The following is a 7,811-nucleotide window of genomic DNA, read 5'->3' on the forward strand; positions in this document are numbered from 1 at the left end:
ATTACAGGACTTGGAGAACAGATGCTGAAAATAGATAATTTGACAACTGTCTAAGAATTTATCCTGGAGAGATATCCTGCTGTCCAACACCTGGGGAAACTCCTCTTTGTGGTCCACTTGCTTTTGTATTTGGTGTCCATCACAGGAAGCATTGTCACTGTCACCATCACTAGGACTGACCACTGCCTCCAAACACCGATGTATTTTTTCCTAAGTAACTACTCTTTCCTAGAAAGCTGCTTTATAACAACTGTTATTCCCAAACTGCTAACAATCTTCCTTTCAGGAATGCAAACAATTTCCTTTGCAGCCTGCCTCACCCAAACCTTTTTCTTTCTATTTTTGGGGTCAACATGCTTCTTTCTTTTGGCTGTGATGTCTCTGGATAGGTGTGTGGCAATCTGTAACCTTTGCATTACCACAACATCATGAACATCACGGTCTGTTTCTTCTTAGTCTTATCCTCCTATGCTTTAAGTTTTTTGTTAATTATCAGTCTAATCCTAATGGTCTTTCAGTTATCTTTCTGTGGCTTTAATGTCATCCACCATTTCTTTTGTGATCTAGGTCCTCTAGTGCCTCTTTCATGTTCTGACATTGGTAGTGTCGAAAAGGTAACCTTTCTTCTTTTTATGGCTATTGTTTTGTCTTCTCTCATTGTAACAGTAATAACATACTTTAACATAATAAATACAGTAGCAAATCTCCCATCAGCCAAAGAAAGATGGAAAGCTTTTCCCACATGTTCTTCCCATCTCATTGTCCTTTTTCTGACATGGGAATATTGTTTTTATATAACTGCAGACTGACAGAGTAGAAGTGAACAAAGAGGCAACACTTGTGAACACTGTGATCACTCCTTTGCTGAATCCTTTCATTTATACACTGCAAAATAAGCAGGTCAAAAAGGCATTTAGAAATGCTCTATACAGAATGAGATGCATGAAATAGTCATGGAATTTTAGCTAGAAAGACTCTTAACATAAGACAACCCCAACTCTACATAATCCTTGACAAACAATCCCCCCATTTTCCCCCTGGAACCTTTAAATGAAAAAATTTTACAACCTCCCTGAATGGTTAATTCCAGTTTGGAACACCTTAAATTTTGCAGTATTCATTATATGGTGTTAAATTGTGCATCATATGAATCTTTCATGTGATTTAAATTTGCCTTAAGAATCTATTCTGAATGAGTATCATTTATATGTAAGTCCATTAATTGATTGAATAATCTTTCCTTTCTTAATTTAGATATCTAACTTAAGGCAGGGAAGCCAGAAGGGAGAAGAGGGAGAAGTCTTTCCAAACTTGTCTTGTATCATGTAGTTTTCAAATCCTTTACCATATTGTAATTTGCTAACTAGCTACAATCATCATCCTCTTGGATTTATCTCTTGGACAGTGCTCCTTTTGCTTCTAGGATCATACTCAAATTCTTTCAAGCTTCTGCAATATGTCAGTGTTTAAGCTTCACCAACTTAGCTAAACAAGAGCTAGATCAGATCAATGCTATGATAAAGCAACAAAAAGGAACACAATATTCCCCTTAAAATGGGACTTCAAGATTTAAGCAAATTATCAAAAATTAATGTGGCCATTGGTTAAGTTCAGAATAATTTTCACCTCCCTTGTTCTGGGCCCAATAATTCCATTACTATGTAGTAGTCTATGTCCTATTTACTTGTTTTTGAATACTTGATTTTTTTTAAAGTTTATACTAAATATAAACAAAAATAAAACTTCAAGTATTCAGATAAAATAAATACTTTATAGAGTTTGAAGAAAGTTGTAAATTCTCTACTTTCCCACCTTTTTGATATGGAATTGTTATTTTATTAGTACAAAAAACTTCCAGGAAGGAAATTTCCTCTATTGAGACCAGAATCTTCTATGCCACTGCTAATAGCCTAGAGCCCTGAGAGGTTGAGTGACTTTACCAAGGTAACACTGCTAGTATGTGTTAAGGTCAGGATTTGAACCCAGATCTTTACTTTGAGGACAGTTCATCTACTTTTGCAAGTTATTAATTTTAACAAAAATAATTATGTTTCCTTCAGTGTCCTCTTTTCCTTTTCTTTCCTTTTTATGGATTTGTGGTTATTGTTGATTTCTTTCATTATTTTACACAATTCTTTCACTGTATAAATAAGTGCACTATGTGCTTTCTTCTCTCTGAATTGCTTCAGTTTTATCTCTTTGTACTTTTTCCATGAGTCACTCTATAGTATGAAATACTCTCTCTTGTTTATATAATGTAATTTATTTTGTTATTCTATGATGATTATACATCTTGCTTGCTCCCTGCTATTTAATATTGTGATAAAGATTTTATAGACATTTTATACAAATAAATTTGCATTTTCCTTTCAATAATATCCTCAGAATGCTGTCCTAGAAAGTAGGTTCCTAGACCAAAGATCTGAATTGATTTGTGACTCACTGTATTACAGCATTTGTCAGTAACTTACCACAAAGTAGGTGCATCATAAAGAGTTTTATATTGAATTGAATGTTGGTTTTAAAAATAATGGCACAAATTTACAAATCTGCAAGTAGAATAATGATCTATCCATTGCTCCATAGCATTTCCAACATTGACTTTTTATCTATTTTAATGGAATCTGCCAATTAAATTGATAAAACAGTTAACACAGAGGTATTTTCATGTTGAAATCTTATATTACTAAAGAGTAGTGAACAATCTTGAGGTTCCTTTTGAAAATTGGTATCCTTTAATTATTTCTGATGAACAATAAATGGTCAAGGGATATGAATAGGAACTTTTCACATGATGAATCAAAACTATTGATAAGCATATGAAAAAGTGTTTTAAATCCCTCCTCATTAGAGAAATGCAAATTAAAACAACTCTGAGATACCACCTTACACCTAGCAGACTGGCCAATATGGCAGCAAAGGAAAGTAATAAATGTTGGAGGGGATGTAGCAAAATTGGGACACTAATATGCTGCTGGTGGACTTGTGAATTGGTCCAACCATTCTGGAAGGCAATTTGGAACTCTGCCCATAGGACTTTAAAAGAATGCCTACCCTTTGACCCAGTCATACCACTGTTGGGTTTATACCCCCAAAGAGATAATAAGGTTAAAAGACTTGTACAAAAATATTTATAGCCGCACTCTTTCTGTTGGCAAAAAACTAGAAAATAAGGGGGTGTCCATTATTGGGAAATGGTTGAATAAATTATGGTGATGGAATATGATGGTGATGGAATATTATTGTGCTGAAAGGAATAATGAACTGGAGGAATTCCATGTGAACTGGAAAGACCTCCAAGAATTGATGCAGAGTAAAAGGAGCAGAACCAGGAGAACATTGTACACAGAGACTGATACATTATGGAACAATCCAATGTAATAGACTTTTCTATTAGCAGCAATACAATGATCCATGACAATCCAGAAGAACTTATTAAAAAGAACATTATCCACATCTAAAGAAAGAACTGTGGGAGCAGAAATGCAGAAGAAAAACATATGATTGATCACAACATTTGATAAGGATATGAGTAGGGTTTTAATGCTAAAAGATCACTCTATTATTGCAAATATGAATAATGTGGAAATAGGTTTTATACAATGATACATGTATAACCCAGTGGAACTGCTTGTCAACTTTGGGAGTGGGAATGAAAGAGTGGGGGGGATCATGAATCATGCAACCATTGAAAAATATTCTAAAGAAAAAATGTTTAAAGAATTGCTGATAAATATAAATTAATGTCTTTTATAGAATTAATCCTACTCATAAACTTGCTATTTATAAATTTCCAGTATCAGACTTCATTTAGATATTAAATAAAATGTTTTCCCAATATTTTTCTGTTGGATGCACTGCTTTTTAAGTACCCAAAATCTTCATTATATTGCCAAATACATGATATCTCTACTATAATGTCTTCTCTTCATTTAATAATACATGAAGAAGTTGATCCTTTATATACTATGAGCAGGTGTGTTGTGGATGAAGTTCTAGCAAAGAAGACAGGGAAGAAATGATCACAGAGATGGGTAGAGAAATTGCAGATAATAGCATCTGAAATAAGCTAGATAATATTAAGGAGAAGAGGGTGATCAATAGTGTCAGAAGATTCAGAAAGGTCAAAAAGGAAGAGAACTGAGAAAAGGCCTTTGGATTTAGTAACTAAAAGATTGGCAGTGACTGTGGTGAGATAAAGAGTTTCAGTGGAATGATGATGTTGAAAGCCCACCTATAAAAAGTTAATAGGAAAGAGAGAAATGGTAGAGAACCCACCCATTTTAGATGACCTTTCTAAGGAGTGCCACAAAAGGGAAAGCAGAGAATGATAGCTAGTAGGGATGAAGGAATAAAATAAGGATACTTTGAGGAGAGGTAGAAATGGGCATAGTTATAAGGAGTAGGAAAGCAGCCACTAGGCAGGGAATTATTGAATATTAGCCAGAGAGCAGTCAGGATGATCTGCTGGAGAAGATGTGAGGAAGTGTAAACTCTTGTGCTTGGGGAGGAAAAGGTCCACTTCTTTATGAGAGAAAGGAGTGAAGAAAGAAATAGAGACAGAGGGTATCTGATGTGAGACAAGCAATAGGAGAGTGTGAAAAGATGACCAGTATATTCCTTAGAATGGACATAATTGTTCAAAGAATCAAAAATCAAGTGGTTCATTATTCATAGGGATATAAGCATGCCACTCCCAAGTCCTAGAAGTGCACAAGTATTGGCTCAGGTGTAAAATGGGTCATATATCCTGATAGAGAAGTCACATTTCTGTGACTCTGTTTTTGTATCAAGTCATATTTATTGGGCAGACTTTTAGGGATTAAGAGGAAGACTTTGGGGCAGTCAATCAGTGAGTAGTCTGGTCTGTGCTGCCTCCCTATGAAATACAAGAGAATTGTAATAAGAAAGATTGGTAACTTTCTCTACCTAGATTAGGTAGAGTTTGCTAAACTAAATCTGATCATTAAAACTTTATTTTCCTTATCTAGGTGTAGCTGACTCAAATAGTATTGTGTACACAGGAACTTCTCAGTACATAAATAGTTAAATCTGTGGTCAAACATGGTGTCACTTCTGACAACTAAAGTCTAGATAGCTTAGCAATAGGCTAATTCTTACAGTGATAAGAGGGAGGTTTCGTCAAATGCCCTTCATTTTTTCAATGAAATATCAGGCAAGATTCACCATTGAAAAGGGAGGGAAAGAATGAGCTGTGGGAAAAGTTGAGAAGGTTCAAAAAGGACTTGGAAAAGCAACTATGGTGAGTGACTTTTTCATAAAGAATGTCATAAATGGTGGGGGTGGCAGTTGAGTGGCTCAGTGGATTGGGAACCAGTCTAAGAAATGGAAGGTCCTAGGTTCAAATCTGGCCTCAGACACTTTCTAGCTGTGTGACCCTGGGCAAGTCACTTGACTCCCATTGCCTAGTCCTCACCACTCTTCTGCCTTGGAGCCAATACAAAGTATTGATTCTAAGATGGAAGGTAAGGGTTTAAAAAAAAGAATGTCATAAATGATAGAAAGGACATGTATGGATCAGGAAAAATGGTTGGTTGTGTAGTAAGAGAAGATAACAGATGGACAGCCCAAGTGTTACAGTTGTATAAGATAAGAGGAAAGAATCCAGTGTGTTGGGTTGAATTCAGGATTATGACAAGAACTCCATAGATTGTGAAAGCATAAAATGTTTCCTTAAATTCTTGTGATTTTCTGTGGATTTACTCTGATTTTATTATACTTAACAAATTACACAATGTATTAAAGTGTATTATGAATTCAGAGGTAATTTTATAAATAATATTGATGGGGAGGCATTCATAGTGTAGGAATAGGGCAGGAAAACTGTAATTGCTTCTTCAAGTTAAGGTAAAACGATGCTTAGCTACTACCTGTCTGTGTTTGGATTTCTGTTTGTTTCTTACAGCTTCTAGCTGGAGAAATGCCATGAGACCGATCTAGTAGTGTTACTGGCTAGTTTTTAAAAAGATTTGAGGAAAGTTTAATAAGTGCCTGTGTGGTTTGGGCACAAAGTCAATTTGGAAACCCCATGAAGGCAATCTCGTCAGGAAAGATCAGTAACAGATGATATTCAAGTAAGATATTTGTAAAGGACTTAACACAAGGCCTGGCACATGATAGGTGCTTTAAAATGCTTTATTTCATAAATATATTTCCTTTCTATTCCAAAGTATTTTGATTCTTCTTGCAATTGCTTCTTGGTTGTATTTGGAGGTTTAGAAAATTTTATCATAAATTGTTATTTTAGGAATAGATGATTTTCTTCCTTCCATAGTTCTTGTTCAATAAATTAGCTATTTTGCACATTTTTTCTTTCTGTGTTTCCTTTCATATAATCAGTGTTCTGAATTCACAAGCAAAAGCTGTTTTCTCTTTTGTGTTAAATAGGGTTGAAAGCAGTCTAGCTGTGCTACAGTCTTTCCTAATCCACACCCCCAAGCTTTCCTTTAGATACTTCCTTGTCCACTTCGTAAACTTTCTTCCCACCCTGTCCTTAAATTGTGGAGCTGTCCAGCCTGAATAATTTTGAATAAAGAAATGTAAACATAACATGAGTGGCCCCAGTTACTCTGCAGAGCTTCTAGCATCAAGCTAGAATTGAAGCTTGGCTCATGTGTCCAACTTGGTATTTGCAGTTTAGAGGAATGGAAAGCACTACTTCTGATTTCTATTGCCTCTTAAGACAAGTAATTGCCTTTAAGGAACCTGTCTCATTTCCCCCTTTCTCATGGTTGCTGGGTTTATTACATTATTCAGTGCATTGTTTTGTTGTGTGTAGGAAAGAAGTTTGTATGTGAACATTCAGTCTTCCATCTTCCTCGAATTTTCTGTCATATACTTTTAATGAATGTTAAGGCAGTTTCATCCTCAGAGAGAAATAGTCTAGAGACTGTCTGAAGTTTCTTGTGTAAAGGGAAAGTAAAGAATGGAAATCAAGAAATATATACTGAGAATCACTTTTCTTCATTGTTCTGTGAAATTCTTGTGGGTGTAACATGAAAATGACTCTTTTCTTCTTCACTAATAACCATCATCTCCTTTTTGTGTGGGACACTCCCTCTTCTATACTCAAAGACTTGTGTTTCCGGTTGACAGGTGTAATCCAAGTACAGAAGAGATACATGTTCTTCATCACCCTTCATCAGAGAGTTACAGAAAACTGTTTTAAAAATGAATGATATATGATTCTTTATTTTATTTGTTTCTTTTATTTTTATCAAGTAAAGTAAAAACTTGAGGGGAATCACAGGGACTTAAATGGGGAAGGCCAAGGGAAAATGGAGAAGATTAAAGAGAACATTTTGAAAGAAAGGAACATACAAATGGAGGAGAAAGCAGTTGACCGGAAAAAAATAATCTATTCTAAAAGGAATGGAGTGTAGAAAGAATAACACTATAAAAACATTCGGTGTTAAGAGACAGGATCATAGGCCTCTTTCTACCAAGTTAAAAAAGGAAAGTTAATCAAACAAAGGCTGAAGTCAATATATGGTGTATTCATTCTCTTTGCAGTGATAACAGTGCAATTTGATATAAATTCCTTAGTAAATTGTATCTCCTATATTATATTGGCAGAAAAGCATGAAAAATTGGCAGGAAATACAACTCTAATCAATGAAAATGCAAAGCACAACCTTCTGGCTACATTTCCCCAACTCCAAAAATTATTAGTTAGCTTATTGAAAGAATTTTCCTTGGCTTCTAGTTTCTGCCATCTTTTTTCTAGCTTATCTCAATTGCTGGGCATATTACTTCAGTATTCAATTCTGGGTATGTTACTTCTAGGTCTG

General features: G+C 35.0%; 1 pseudogene; it reads left to right on the forward strand.

Moving 5' to 3' along the window:
- Positions 1 to 21: 21 nt before the first annotated feature.
- Positions 22 to 951, forward strand: LOC123256697 (annotated as a pseudogene).
- Positions 952 to 7,811: the final 6,860 nt, after the last annotated feature.

This window comes from Gracilinanus agilis, unplaced genomic scaffold (genome assembly GCF_016433145.1).
Source record: "Gracilinanus agilis isolate LMUSP501 unplaced genomic scaffold, AgileGrace unplaced_scaffold9, whole genome shotgun sequence".
Lineage (NCBI taxonomy): Eukaryota > Metazoa > Chordata > Mammalia > Didelphimorphia > Didelphidae > Gracilinanus > Gracilinanus agilis.